Source organism: Topomyia yanbarensis, chromosome 2 (assembly GCF_030247195.1).
Source record: "Topomyia yanbarensis strain Yona2022 chromosome 2, ASM3024719v1, whole genome shotgun sequence".
Classification (NCBI taxonomy): Eukaryota; Metazoa; Arthropoda; class Insecta; order Diptera; family Culicidae; genus Topomyia; species Topomyia yanbarensis.
This window is the reverse complement of record NC_080671.1, coordinates 29,426,019-29,441,534: the sequence shown is the minus strand read 5'-3', so window position 1 is coordinate 29,441,534 and position 15,516 is coordinate 29,426,019. Positions and strand designations below refer to the sequence as shown.

Genomic DNA, 15,516 nt, shown 5'->3' with positions numbered 1-15,516 from the left:
TGATACTGGTAACATACCCGCCGTTAGTCTCAAATGACGAAGTCTAGCATAAATTTTTCCGCATTGAGAATTTACTTGAGAGTCCCACTCTAAATTATTTTGAAATATTATACCGAGATTTGGTGCTTTGTCAACGTATTCGATTATATCGTTACTTATTATTAGATTAGGTAATTGCATGCGTATTTGTCGTCTAGATATAAACATAGCTTTCGTTTTAGATGGATTTGTGGGAAGAAGATTTCTAGATGACCATTGCGAAATATTTCTTAAATCATTGTTTATTAGACGAGCCATTTCCTCTAAAGATGCATCAATTGAACAGTGGTACAATTGAACATCATCTGCGAACATGTGGATCATGCAGACTTGAAGTACTGATGGAAGATCATGAATGAATAATGAGAACAACATCGGACTGAGTACTGATCCTTGGGGTACACCTGACAAAATACTAATGGGAGCAGAAACATTACCTTCGATATCAACAACTTGGGTACGACTACTTAAGTACGAATTGATTAGGGAAACAGCCTCACGACAGAATCCAAATTGATGAGATAATTTTTTCAGTAGTTTGACATGCGAGACCCTGTCAAAAGCTTTTGAAAAATCAACCAAAAGTAAAAAAAGCAACGCCTTTTTTATCAATGACCTCGTGTATATCATCATGCACCTTAAGCAGAGAAGAGGTTGTGCTATGCCCAGACCGAAAATCAGATTGGTAAGGACTGAGCAGATTGAATCGATTAACCTATTCTTGAATCTGACATTTGAGGATCTTTTGAAAGGCTTTCGACAAAGAGCATAAGATGCTGATTGGACGCAGATTATTCAAACTTGTATTTGCAGGCTTTTTCCGAATTGGAATGACTTTTGCAGTTTTCCATGCTCGTGGAAAACTGGAGGTTGAAATAAATAAATTAAACAGGTAGGACATTGGTCTTATTATAAAGGGTAAGATCAGCTTAATGAACTTCAAAGGATCCATACCAATAGCGTTACGGTCGGATCAACGAAAGTATAAACAGTTCGTCGGTTTTCGGATCGGGGAAATACTGAGCTTGTCAAACCTGTCAGATTGGAGATGGATTCCGTCGAAACTGAACATCGCTGACTGCTTGACCAAGTGGGGACGTATGCCCTCCATGAAGCCTCGATGTTCCTGGTTCAGAGGACAAGAATTCATTTACCAAGCACCGGAAACGTGGCCACAGCAAGTCTTACCTCCAGCAAACACGACGACAGAAATGCGGGCGGTTTTTCTCTTCCACGACATAGTGCTGACCGGACCTTTCATCGACACCAGTCGAATTTCCAAATGGAATGTCCTCATCAGAACGGTAGCTTGTCTATACCGTTTCATCTCCAATTGCCGAAGAAAATGCGGTGGTCAATCTATCGAAACCCTTGAGCCTACGGCGAATCAAGAAAAGATGATCCGGGGATCCGGCAACCAGAGTTGGACTACAGCAGGGAGAATATCGGAGAGCCGAAGAAGCTCTGTTCCGGATGGCTCAAAGTGAGGCGTTCGGAGACGAAATAAAAATTCTCCGAAAAAATCAGGAATTGGAACAAGACCAATGGATACCCTTGGAGAGATCGAGTCCACTCCACAAGATGGCGCTACTGTTGGACTCTTCCGAAATTCTACGGCTCGAGGGACGAACCGCAAATGCCGAGTTTTTGCCGTTCGATCTTCGATTCCCTATAGTATTACCCAAAGATAACGCAGTGACGGCAAGACTGGTACAATATTTTCATGCAAATTTCAGGGAGACGGTAAAGAGTGAAATTAAACAACGGTTCGTGATTCCAAAGCTCAGCTCCGTCATCGCTAATGTAGAGAAACATTGTGTTTGGTGTAAGGTCCACAAGAATCGACCAAGCATACCACGAATGGCTGCGCTACCAATTCAAAGGCTTACACCATACCAGCGACCGTTTACATTCGTGGGGGTCGACTATTTGGGGCCGGTAGAAGTTACGATCGGACGGCGCGCGGAAAAAAAGGTGGTTTGTCGTTTTCACGTGACAAGTAAAGCGCCTGATGGCCATCAAGCACGACTAGGTATTGAGGCTGTTAGACTGTTATTCGTTTGTGCCATTCACTTGGAGGTGGCTAACAGCCTCAATACCCAGTCGTGCTTGATGGCCATCAGGCGCTTTACTTGTCGCCGAGGACCGGTTGCAGAATACTTCTCGGACAACGGGACAAATTTTCGTGCGGCGAGCAAAGAAATTCAACAGCTATACCGTGACGTGCAGAAGGCGTACGCTGAAGAGCTGACAGATGCGAGGACGCAGTGGCATTTTAATCCCCCTGCTGCTCCCCATATGGGGGGAGTGTGGCAGAGAATGGTTCGGACGGTGAAAGAGGTGATGGGCGCTCTGAACGACGGGAGGAGATTAACCGAAGAAATTCTCCAAACTACATTGTGTGAAGCTGGATAGGATATGATCAACAGTCGGCCGCTGGTATTCGCTCCGCAGGAGTCTTCTTTGCCTGCACTCACACCAAATACATTTCTTCGGGGATCATGTCCCAACGAGCCGCAGGAGGTTGTTGTACCAACGAACGTTGCACATGCTCTTCGAGATTCATATAAGCGATCTCAGCTACTAGCAGATGAAATGTGGAAGCGGTGGATAAGGGAATATGTTCCCAGTATTAATCATCGGACGAAGTGGTTCACAGAAACTCGCCCGCTGCAGAAAGGTGATCTAGTGTACGTGGTAGAAGGAGATCGACGGAAATCTTGGATGCGGGGTGTCATAGAAGAACCGATTATGTCCAGCGACGGACGAGTGAGGCAGGCCATCGTGCGAACAAACAGCGGTACCTTTGAACGTCCGGTTGCAAAACTGGTGGTTCTGGAGATTGCTGAGGGTAACGCTGATCCGGTGGAAGGACCCGGAACAGGATTACGGGTCGGGGATTGTTGTGGTAGCCAGCCCCCTGGTTTGTAGGACTGGGTAGCTTATACATTGCAATACGTACAAGCAGTTTACGGTGTAGGGAATGTTGATGACGGGACAAGCTGTCATTTCTGAACAGATAGATAGAAGAAAGGCTAACAATTGGAATAGTGCTACCTAAACCTACAATTTGTTAAATCTAATAATTATTAACTATTACTTAATGCTAAATTTAACGCTAATTCAGTATCACAGGATCGCTTATAACTGCCTTAAGATACATAAGTAAACCTAAATATACAAATATCGCCTTAATCTAACATGCAAATGATATGTACAGGTGATTGAATATCAGGAACACATCCACGTGGTGTAAACCGATTAAAGATAGTTGAGAATAAGGTTAGTGTAGGCATACATGCTTAAAACTTAAAGAAGTTAACAGTGTTCTCGAAACTTCTAACCGCAGATTAGCAAAAACCTGGCGAACGCGATTTGCTGACCGTTTTAAGAGTCTATTTGAGGCTGCGGGAGGAAAAACAAAATTTGTAAGGCTTTATAAATTATACAATAAAATCAAAATTTAATTCAATTAACTTTTCTAGCTTTAAGCTGCCAACTAAAAAAGGCTGCTCTAAGGATTGTTAATCCTCACATCCGAACGCGTTTAGTCAAGTTCTCAACACGGTTCACGTAGTGTAGTACACACCCACCTAACTTCAGAACAAATATTTCAAAAATTAAACTCAAAAGAACATCTCATGTTTAAAAGAAGGGTTGTCCCAACTTTTGAGAAAGACTATCCTGTGCAATTCATTTCGATTTTAATATACATTCAAGGAAAGCTCGAAAGAAGAAATCAACACCTATGTTTGAATAAACCAGGCAGACGAATTGATCACATATTTGGCGGTTCACAGTTGGGGTACTTGAACTTTTTTTTCTAAAGCAGCGAAAAACACGCCCGTTAGCAAATCTCTACGTGCGTCATTCAATACGATTCATGTGCCTTTTAAATCCAAAGGTTATTGGTACCAAATCGGTGTTCGTTCTTTTATAGATAAAAATACAGACCTGACTAATTTGACAATTGTTTATTTTGATAACATAAAATGTTCATAAAAATCATGTTATCCATTATTTTTGCTGTTAATGCCTTCATATACAGCTCAGTTAATGCTTTGAAATCTAATACGACATCATTGTAATTATTTTTGATCAAATAGTTTAAAGTAATCCTTTCAGTGCAACGGAAGTTATTAACGTTGAACTTGTAATGACACTTTGCTGATCGATAGTTTGAATCGGGCGAGTTTGCAAGTTGCGAGCTTACATCTTCACACTACAAAGGAATGTACAGCACACATAACTGAAGTAGCAGTTCTCCTTCCGTTCAAACTCTCGCAGCTTCCGTAAGGCGACACAATCATTACGTTTGACGTATGTGAGCTTTTTATTGTTTCCAATTGGTGCTCTTGTCACAATACATCCCATTCCAACTACATGGCCCTTATGAGTGTCATAATTATACAATTTTGAGTGTCTAATTGGATTGGAAAACTGGAAACAAATTACAACAACTTTACTTTTTTATTAATCTGTCGTTTGATTCCCGTAATTACCGGATAGATTTCTAGAGTTGGTGACATTTTTATTCTCGTCCTGCTCTGGGTCAGATATATTCTTTAAAAAAATTGCATGATACCGAAAATACGGATACTTATTTGTATTCAGTACCGGTAATTCGGTACCAAAAATGGAAGTGCACCATCCCTTCTGAAATTCGTTTGTTATACAAAAGATATAGCTAACACGGGGTATCTTTGATCACCTAAATTAGTTATGGAATTTGCATTTTGATTTTGTCTCATCAGAATCCGACACCAACTTAGAAGAGCGTGAAAAAATGTTCTATTGATCGCAGTTGAGGAACGTTAGGAGGGTTCCACACGACGTCTATCTTCAGCCATTTTCACCGGCACCTTCAGCCATTCCTTACATTTTGCCCAAGTACTTCTTCGTCGTTTGGTTTTCTGCTCAGACCCACGGAATGATCTTCCTCTTCAGCTTCTGCTGTACTTTACGGTCGAGCTGCACCGTTGGGTAACTGGAGCCAGGTTTCGTGTTGACACTCTCGTCTGTTTCCAGAAGGGAGTGGATGTTGTAAATGCAGGATCGACAATACCGGCGGACACAAAGTACCTGACGATGTCCAACTTTTGACGTAGGACTACGTCTTTGTTTTCGATATGGGGGTGCACTTTGCCAATTCTACAAAAATGTATGTAACGAAAAGTGGTCCAATTTTAAATGCATATAATTCAGCCATCTCATGATAAATTTTCAATTTTTTTGCACATATCGCCCCGAAATAATTCTAAGAATAGATTCCAATAGATAAACCTAAAGATTTTTGATATTATGACATTAAAAATTTAAACAACGCGCAGCCTAGTCAAAATATCGCGCATTTACACACAGAAGATGGCGCTTGCCAAGTCCTGCACGACAGATTTGTGTACCTAGCGCGCTATACTTCTATGAATGACGTCTTCATCGACTATTTAAAGAGCGGATTTGGCCGGACAAGCTCAGTTGCCTGTTGAACGGCAGGCGGAGCAGATGACTGCACTGTGTTTTCACAGCCAGTGAAACTGAGTGAGAAGTCCGTTTCACTGGCTGTGAAGGTACGTTACCCAGTGCCGTCCAACACGCGACTGAGCTTGTCCGTTCAAACACTATGTTTTTTTTTGTGTTGCGCTCGTTTCCAGTACACTTTTATGTACAATCTCGAATACAATTATTTAGGTATACGGTATCTTCTACATGAACCCAAAAAAATTGGATAAATTAGTGACATTTTTCGAGATTTACTATAAATCATATAGTTTGTGTAACATTTTGACTAACATCGTATAAATAATATTATAAAAATGAAAATAAAATAGAATGGCTTTATGAAGAAAGGGAATCAATTCTGCAAAGAACAAACCTCGATTTGTTCCAATCTATCAATAACTTTCTTTGTAATTTGTCAGGCAAAATCAAAAGAAGCTTAAAGGTGGAATGTGAAGCTAACCGAGTGGACAAGTGAGTGGCGTTCCCCACGACCACGTCCGCCTGTGCAATCGCATATCTGTGTGGTGCTTCTATAGGTTCCGCTCTATATCTTTGCAAATGCTTCGCGTTGGTTTCTGAAATTACTGTAATATATTCTTAGATATGTGTACCATTCTGCGAGTGAACCAGCATCATCAAACAACAACATTGAAAGTGATGCCTTTAAGTCGAACCACGTTGCCCACGAGCTTTGAAATTTGAGATCCAATCAGGGGTACCCGGCACTTCCAGGAATATCGACAATCTCAAGTGTCCCTATTTATCAATGTCTCAGCCCAGAGCTGGAATGACGAAATTTTCAGATATCGTTATTTCTAATTTTATCAAAATGAAAGAACATCTCTCCTATTTCCAACCCCCTTCAACTAACCGACACAGTAAAGGATCCTGTAAGAATTTGTTTGAACCCAACGGATATTATCCATAATCCTCATCTAATGTCCAGGACCTCCCTCCACACGTAACCGATTTTAAGTATCTCCAAACACGACAACGGCCGGAAACGGCCATAATTCACACCAAACCACCCATTAGCAGCTCCTGCGGGAATTCGCACTGGACCAGCAGTGCTTTCACTCTCACTTCACCATTCATAAAAGGAACATTTTCAGAAACACATTTACCATCGTTATTTACACTTCGGAGGCCCAAATTCCCTGCACTTACGCTTCCTCCGTACGGAGCGGCATCCTAATAGAATCCAACACCCCTCATTTGTAATAACGGTGGTGGAAACCCAGTTGCATTACAACCCCTACCTTCCTACATCCAGCCAGGAGCTGCTGTGATAGTGACACTGGTCGTCGGCTGGTTGCCAACAGCAGGCACCACTGAAACTTGCGCAAAAGTAAATTTGCAGCACACCCTCTCTCTCGCTCTCTGTGCCACTATATCACTATCTGTGCTCCTGTTGTTCTATAAACTCACACCAACAACGGCGCAGTCGGTGCTAACACTTTCCCTTACCCGGCGCGGAGCTAGACAGCAACAACACATGCGACATGATTTACGCACCTTTTGCCGAGGTTGTTGTTTGCTGTAATGAAATAGGGTATGTGCTACAGTAATTGCGAATTGTTTGACAGATTTGACAGATTTGACAGATTGACAGATTTGACAGTTGACAATTGACAGTATCACTTTTCACAACACCTTAAAAATAAAACGTTCCGGTTCGATTTCAATTGATAGCTGATTGGTGATGTCCGGTTAGAAAAAATTGTTTCGTTTGAAGAACCCTATTTATAGAGTGGCAAATCCAACCAAGCGTGGTTCCCTTGTTCTAAAACTCGGCGGCGGAACCCCTTTTTCCACTTTCCACTGGCGAGGGTGAAACGCTGCTGTTCTAAATCACACTCTGTTTGGGATTTCAAAGTCGATCCGGTCTAATGTTACAAGTAGCGCACAGCCAAGGGGAAAACACATTTGCGTGTGAGAGCTATTTCCGAGCAGAGGTTCTAGTTACTGCTGCCGTTGCTGCTGTTAGCAGTGTTGTCGGTCCGGGGACCGAGTTTGCCGGCTGTATACACAGAGAAGGCGTCGCTTTCGCTTTCGAAAGCGAAAGTTGGTGGCGGAAATAAACGTCTTCTCGCAAGCGATTCTAATGGGCCTTGTCCAGATTTATGGCGGGATCCGGCATGTCTGGAAAGTATCGATTTTTTGCTGTTTTGATACGGTGTATCGATTGTGCTGAACGGGGATGAAATATTATCGTTCCTTGAGTAATAATTGATATTACGTTATCTGGTGAAATATGACTTGAACTAGTTCAACTAGTTTGTCTTCATTACTGGCACCTCTCCCAGCGGACCGAAAGTTTCGTGCCATCAATTGTTCAAGAAGGATTAAATTTCCATTACTACAGCTATCCGAAGATGAACAGCGGTAGCCGGAAGAGGGGTTTCGTTGCTTCTCAAGATTGATAGTAACTTCCTTCAGTGTATGACAAATAAAGAGAACGGGACACGTGCCGGAGCAAGTTTTGTGAAATTACTTCTCAAGAGCGGACGGCTTGTTCGACGGCTTGCCGTAGGGTTGATTTGTTTGTTTGCATTCTTCCCGATCCTTTCTAAGCCCCTGTAACAACTAACCGAGAACAAGTTGAGTGTGGTTCTTGCGGCTGTAGATGAATAATTTAAGATTCGTTTTTTTTCTTGTTTGTTTCGGGGAGTGTCTTGACTGTCGAGCCATCAGTACAAGATTGATGGTCGTGGGCGGTTGGAGTTAATCAATTTTAGTGGTTGCTTCTAAATCTTTTCGGTAAAGGAAATGTTGCTTCCATTACTCAAAAGTTTGTAAATTTTTATGACTAGCATAAAACTAATTCCATTGAAATTCTTCTCTATGATAAATGTGTGAAATTTCCCGACCGACAGTTCATTCATGATCACCACCTCTATTAAATTCAGACCAAAGATAAAAAAATCTCCATTCGTCACCATAAATGCGAGAAAGATTCCCGTTTTCAGTAACAATGCATCATCATCATCATCATCATCATCTGCGCCGGCTTTTTATCATTCTACCCCACAGCCACAGCGGAGATAGATATTGCCAGCGTTCCGTGTTTTGACTGCTGTTTAAATGTAAACATCGGGTGCGCTTTAACATACAGAGGCATAAGAAGCAAACGAAACTGTGCAAATCGTGCCCGGCATGAGATTGGGAACGCTCGCACCAACACACTGACAACGGGTGCTACGCTTAGTAGCCTGCCGGTGGTTTAGCGGAAAGCCTACTGGAACAGTTGAGAATAAATATTTGACTAGTGGTTTCTTTCGGGACATCAGAATTGTAGTGACTATTGGTATTGGGATTGGTGCGGTACTAGTGAATAAGTGAATCAGTGTAGTGAAGTGAATTTAATTCTGTCAATCCAGTCAATTCTGTCAATTCAGCCAATTTTGGCAAAATTTTTGATCGAGCAAATTTGACAAAATTTGTTCAAATCAAAACTATCAATTTTGACAAGGAGAACTGTGTCAATAGACCGTAGTGGCAAAGTTTGATCTATTTTATCAAAGAGCCAATTCAATACAGATTTGTACGCGGATTGATAAAATATTGTATCAACGCGCCACTCACTACCACCCGGTCTCAGTAAGACGCATTATATTCCCTTTTTTCATTCCATGGTTCGCATTCGGTTCGGTTCGATGCAACAAACAAACCACTCGATTGAGTGCCCCGCTCGTTGCTACGCAACATCAACATCGGGTCGTGCGTGGCTCGTAGTGTGCACTACCGTCGCTCGACCCGATACCGGCCGACCGGCGGTGTACCGTCTGTTGTGTTGCTTCAGGCGCGACAGTTTTGTTCGATTCGTGCCTGTGTTCACATCGTTTCCGCGCGTCGGTCCGGTCGTGTTTTTCGTGTGTGAGAAAAAGGGTCGCGCGCCGGTTCCGGATTGCAGTCGCGTGCGGCGGGGTTTCCGCTAATCCGTTGGAAAGCAGCATTGTTGTCTTTTCGTTCTGCACTGAATGTATCGAAAGTTTGGATCGGATGGAGGGATGATTTTTTGAAATGGCCATATGGTGTTGTTCTAAACTGAAGCCGGTCACTAATTGAGGAAGTTTGGTGATGAATTGATAAAGAATGGCCGCTCGGTGTGAGTTCTGTTTCGTGGAAGCTTTGATAGCTACGGTTCAGTTAGTTCGATTGCGAACTTGAAACAAAGAAGGAGCGAGTTTTGAAGTGCGTTCGTGCCGAGTGGAAGATGCAGAAATTATACGTAGAAACGCTATAAATCGCGCAGCCTTTGTGGATGTATTTATGTAAGGATGAAGGTTTAAACGCGTCCTGCGGAGGTGATTTATGGGATAGAAACACCGCAAAGCGGGAAAATAGTTATCGTCGTCTTCTCATCGTCTGGTTGTGTGGGCTCTTGACACGACACCAGCAGTGGCGAAAGGATTAGTCGTAATGCCGGGCGGTTGTTGTGACAATTTGTGTGTGTTGTGTGCTATTCTGAACTTGAGCCGTTGACAAGCCGGATGGCAAAGGTCACTTTCGCGGTAGCGAACCCATTTCAGGACGACTAGATGTGAATGGCGGAAATCGCTCCGTGTTTACCTCAACGATTGGAGGGAGTGGAAATGTAAACACGTCCCTTTGATCTGTCAATGCAGCTGATGGTGTTGAGTCTGCGAATGCTGTCGCGGGTTGCTTTGATTGGGAATTGCAAACAACGTATCTGTGGTTCGGTGAACAACCGGTGGCAGTTGGTAGAGGAAAGATCAACAAAAAGGCCAAGTTTACAACATTAGCAAGATGAAGCCACAAGCCCAAGCTAACGTAGGGAGTCGACGATTTACCGTCTGCTGGAAAGCTGCACTAAACGCAGCCCAGGTGCAGCCGCTGGAGGGGCTGGCTCGGATGACGTACAGGGAAAGAAATGGGGGAGTTTTGAATACAGGCGAAACGCTCGTAAATTATCGAAAACTGGAGATGCCATCTCGTTCCTTCGGGAAGCGTACTGAAGCTGACGGGGGTTCGCTGGTCTCGTTGTTCGTGTTTCGCATAAATTACAATGAACATGAAGCTTTTTAGAAATTGAAAAGTCCGCCGCACGCCGAAGGGATCGATTTTTTTTCTTGGTGGACTGCAATTGGTGATGAATGAGAATTTGAAATATGGGAATTCCATTCGAGACGCTTCCAACCCGGTGTCAATGGAAGGGAGTTTTGAACCGTGATGGTTGAACGTCATATGCCATTTATTTGTTGTTAATTACCATACTTAAGCTAAAAAAGTATTCCGAAGAAAAATTTCAATAGGACGTCAGTACCACTGAGGCTCTGTTTGCTCTTTTTCGATTACTAGTGCGCCATTTACTATTGTACTGTTTTCAACCAACTATTCACTATTAGAGTACTGCAATCATTAATAGAGTTAAATTGTTAAAACTATTAAAATTGACAGATTGACAAAATTGACAACTTACAGAATTGACAAAATTGTCAGAACTGTCAAAATTGGCAGATTAACAGAATGGACTGATTTGACAAAATTGACAAATTGCAGGTTGATCAAATTGAGAGTTGTCAAATTTGACAAGACTGACAGATTGACATATTGACAGAATTGGCAGAGTTGACTGAATTGACGAAACCGACAGAATCGACTCAGTTGACAAAATTAATAGAACTGACAAAATTGACAAGCGACAAAATCGACAAACAATGACAATATTCACAATGATTACAATATCAACATTATTCACAATATTCACAGTATTCACAATATTCACAATATTCACAATATTCACAATATTCACAATATTCACAATATTCACAACATTCACAATATTCACAATATTCACAATATTCACAATATTCTCAATATTTACAATATTCACAATATTCACAAAATTGACAATATTCACAATATTCACAATATTCACAATATTCACAATATTCACAATATTCACAATATTCACAATATTCACAATATTCACAATATTCACAATATTCACAATATTCACAATATTTACAATATTTACAATATTCACAATATTCACAATATTCACAATATTCACAACATTCACAATATTCACAATATTCACAATATTCACAATATTCACAATATTCACAATATTTACAATATTTACAATATTCACAAAATTCACAATATTCACAATATTCAAATATTCACAATATTCACAATATTCACAATATTTACAATATTTACAATATTCACAATATTCACAATATTCACAATATTCACAATATTCACAATATTCACAATATTCACAATATTCACAATATTCACAATATTCACAATATTCACAATATTCACAATATTCACAATATTCACAATATTCACAATATTCACAATATTCACAATATTCACAATATTCACAATATTCACAATATTCACAATATTCACAATATTCACAATATTCACAATATTCACAATATTCACAATATTCACAGTATTCACAATATGCACAATATTCAATGAGTTACCATAGCTAACTAATGAGCTAGCTACTGATGTCCCCAGAGAAAACCACTTGTAGACAATTTTACTTGATACGGTACCGAATGAACGCATCATCATAAGACAGTTTAAATCAACCTGTTCCACCACTCAAATTCCAAAACACCGACAGTTCAGCTTCCTCTGAAACCCCAAAATCTTTGCATGAAAGCAACAAATTTTCTTCCATCGCCACCGTCACCGGAAATGACAACTTTACCCAAGGAAATCTTTCCATTAAATTTCCTTTTATCATTGCTCACAAGGCTGCTCCTCCTCGTTCCAGACCCTAACCGACACCCCGTAAACCAGAAACAAATCCATGGGATTGCAGCTATCGCTGAGGCTGACTGAACTAGAATGTCAGTCATCGTTTCCCCCCCTCTTTCAACCAACGAAAAATCGGGGGAAGAATAAAGGGAATCGCAGTTCTGATAGCACTCAAGTTCTAACGGTGGTGGCGGTGGTGGTTATCGAGGATGGGGCAAATGCGTGTCAAATTTATAACCCCCGGAAATATGGCTGCGGTTATCCGATAACATATCTCCGACCCATCTAGTCCTAACATTATGTCCTTATGATTTCCCAGGGAGAGCGGGGAAAAGAATGTAAGGGGATATGCGAATCGAGGTGTAATATCGATTCTTATCCCTGAAGCTTAACCACGTGTCAACCCCGAGGGTGTCACACTTCTCCGCTGGGAGGTGTCGCTCCGTTATGGACTGCCCTCGGCGTAATGCGAGAGCAGATAGAACTGTACGAACGGGTAATTAGAAACGGTTGGAATCGTTTTACTGCAGCGATTAACATCAAAGGATTTTGGGGGAGTTTGTGCTTGGTAGTTTTGCTGCTCGGTGATCGAAGACCATAGTAGGCACGGACATTTTGTCTTTCTTCAAAATAAGAGCTTTCACTTTTTTTTTTTCTAAAAATAACTGACAGCCACAAACCGTTTTCAAGCTACCGAACGAATGTTTCCGATAAGACAAATGACTAGCTCATTCGAATTATGTTACGCTGACCTACAAAGCGGCCAAAATGATCCGATCAGTAACCGGGAACCGGTCTTTTCTCCACTTTCGGGTTCCAACGACTCAGAACCCGCCAGCTTACACAATCGACTGTAGTCAAAACTCGGCACCGACGACGATGGCATTTATCAACTTGATTAATACACGATTTAGTAAAACATAGATTGAAAACGAAAAAAAAATGCCAAATGCTGAATGCACGCTTTTCTCGTTTGTCACCCGATATCTTTGCGCTCCCGCAGTAGGCGCTGTGTTGGTAGCGTTTGGCGATCGTGCGGAAAGATTAATTGACCTTCGCTGGCCGGTTGCTGAGACTGCGATTGGTGGTCGCTGCCGCCGACGCCGCCACCGACGTCCGGAAGCTGGCCGGTTCTGGTTTTGTTTTTGTTTTTTGATAAATAGCTGCCACCGAAAATAGAAAAGAGTTTGGCGCGGTGAGCTTTAGCTTAGCTGATGTGTTAACAGGCTGATCTAGTTTTTGTGATTTTGTCGTGATGTCGTTAGTTGTAATTCGAGGGTGATAATATGTTTAGATTACCCATAAAATGGTATTTTGTCATAGTAAATTGATTCTTGATCTGCTTGAAATCGTTCTTAATTGAAAAATAGGTGTCAAGTGATAATAAAATAAATTCAATTGACTCAGCATCGGTCCACAACAGTCCTGTGATCGACTAGGAGGATGATTACGCACAAAACCAGTTAAGTCGTGTGATATCCGGTAGCCACGAATAAATCTACTGGCTTTCTAATCCCATGCTGTAGAAGTTGGCGGACATGTGTTCATTAAGCCTCTGACACAGTGGACGTTTGTTTTGCTTTTTTTGGATATTGTGGACCTGAATGGTCGTGAAAACGCCTTCTGTAATTCTGCAATATGCTCAACGCAGGAAATTTCCCGATATTGGCACTATCTGGAAAAATATGTGTTAATATACGACTCTATGCTCCGACTGAACAACACAAGAGTTGACGAACTGGTTCGCACTCACCATTCTTATTCGATCATCAATATATCTTCTTTGAGCATTGAAACGTTTCGCTAGATATAGTTATATATCGTAATTCCAAATCTAGGTAGGTGCCTACCTCTACGAGGAGGGCTTGTTTATTCTCAAACTCAATCATAGCAGTAGCATAGGAAGAGGTTCATCTCCTTCGGGTAATGCGTGCTTCCAGAGAGTCGATGGTCAACCCGAGTAAGTTCTCATGGATTCAAACACCAAACAACCCCATAAAAAGACTTACAACCATCCAGACACAATGAAATGGTCTCAAAAACCCATAAATACACAAGAATATTGTTTTTAAATGGGATCTTCCGGACCATGGTGATGATGTTTTTATGGGTTGAACTCATACCAAACACCATCAAAACACCAGGTGTATTTGACTAGTGGAATGTCGAACTCAGTTCTAAAAACTCGATATTACATATGCTATTTACCTTCGTGGGTTCTGGTAATTCAGAGATTACTATCAATGCTTGAATCAAGCACCGCGACTAAGTTTGTTGCTCAAGTGCCAGTTCTACTTTTGTCGATTAGATGGATAAATAGCAAAATTTACTTGCGATCTGCATCCGAACATGCCAATTATTGGTGAAGCTTAAAAATATGGGTTCAAACTAAAATTCTGAATTTGTTGTATTTTTTCAAGCAGCTTTGTAGCATTTGGTGGTGCTGACTGAATGTTGTAAAATCAATTATTCCATGGACGTTGTTCTGCATACTGAATATTATTCGTGTAGTCATTGTCAGTCCGATTGTGTATTTGTTTTTTTAGTGTCTCATACATATACGAACAGGGAGTAAAAACTTGAGTGTATTTTATTGTTTATAAATTCAGTACCTATAGGCTGCCTCAGTACGGTTTATTATTACTCCTGAGGTGAAGAATTCAGGCTGTTTATTGTCTTGAGCTGTGATTGTATTATGTTGCACCTTTCTATTTCCTTAGATGAGCCAGAAGTTTAAATTGCTTGCCAATCGTAATATTTTTGGGGAATTCTGACACTGCAAGATTCACATGTTGCAGTCCTAATCAACTCAGAATAGAAAAGAAAATCCTGAAAGCTGTACAAAACCTAGAAACTATAGAAAAATCAGCTTCTTCACTGGTGTTGTAGTTTTGTAACGCTTCAATCCGGGTTAAATTTAAAGTAAAAATACTTTACAAATCACTAACGGATTAAATTTCACATGAGGCAGTTGTAAAGCAGCCAATTCCATCCGGGATTTCAGCAAGCAGTTTGGCTGCTTCTCGACGGAATTCCATCTCGAGTGCTATAACGGATTTCGATATATGTCATTTGAGTCGGAATTCTATAAGAAATGGATGGGTTCGACAGAGAAGTCTGTCAACCAATTGTGGCGCCATTTATTTGCAAATTACTACTTGCAGATGTCATTTTTATTTAAATGATGGGTGGGTAAGGGTTATGACATAACTGGAGTGTCGTGTCGAC

General features: G+C 41.2%; 2 protein-coding genes across 2 annotated transcripts in view; both read left to right on the top strand.

Annotated features, from left to right (window-relative positions):
* LOC131679377 (protein sickie-like) overlaps nucleotides 1-15,516 on the top strand; it is a 228,088-nt gene that overhangs the window by 83,659 nt on the left and 128,913 nt on the right. The window lies entirely within an intron of this gene.
* Nucleotides 9,370-15,516, top strand: part of LOC131679484 (protein sickie-like) — a 259,274-nt gene continuing 253,127 nt past the window's right edge. The window contains exon 1 of the mRNA XM_058960218.1: nucleotides 9,370-9,812. The gene's annotated coding sequence lies outside the window, so the exon portion shown is untranslated. The remainder of the gene's footprint in view (nucleotides 9,813-15,516) is intronic.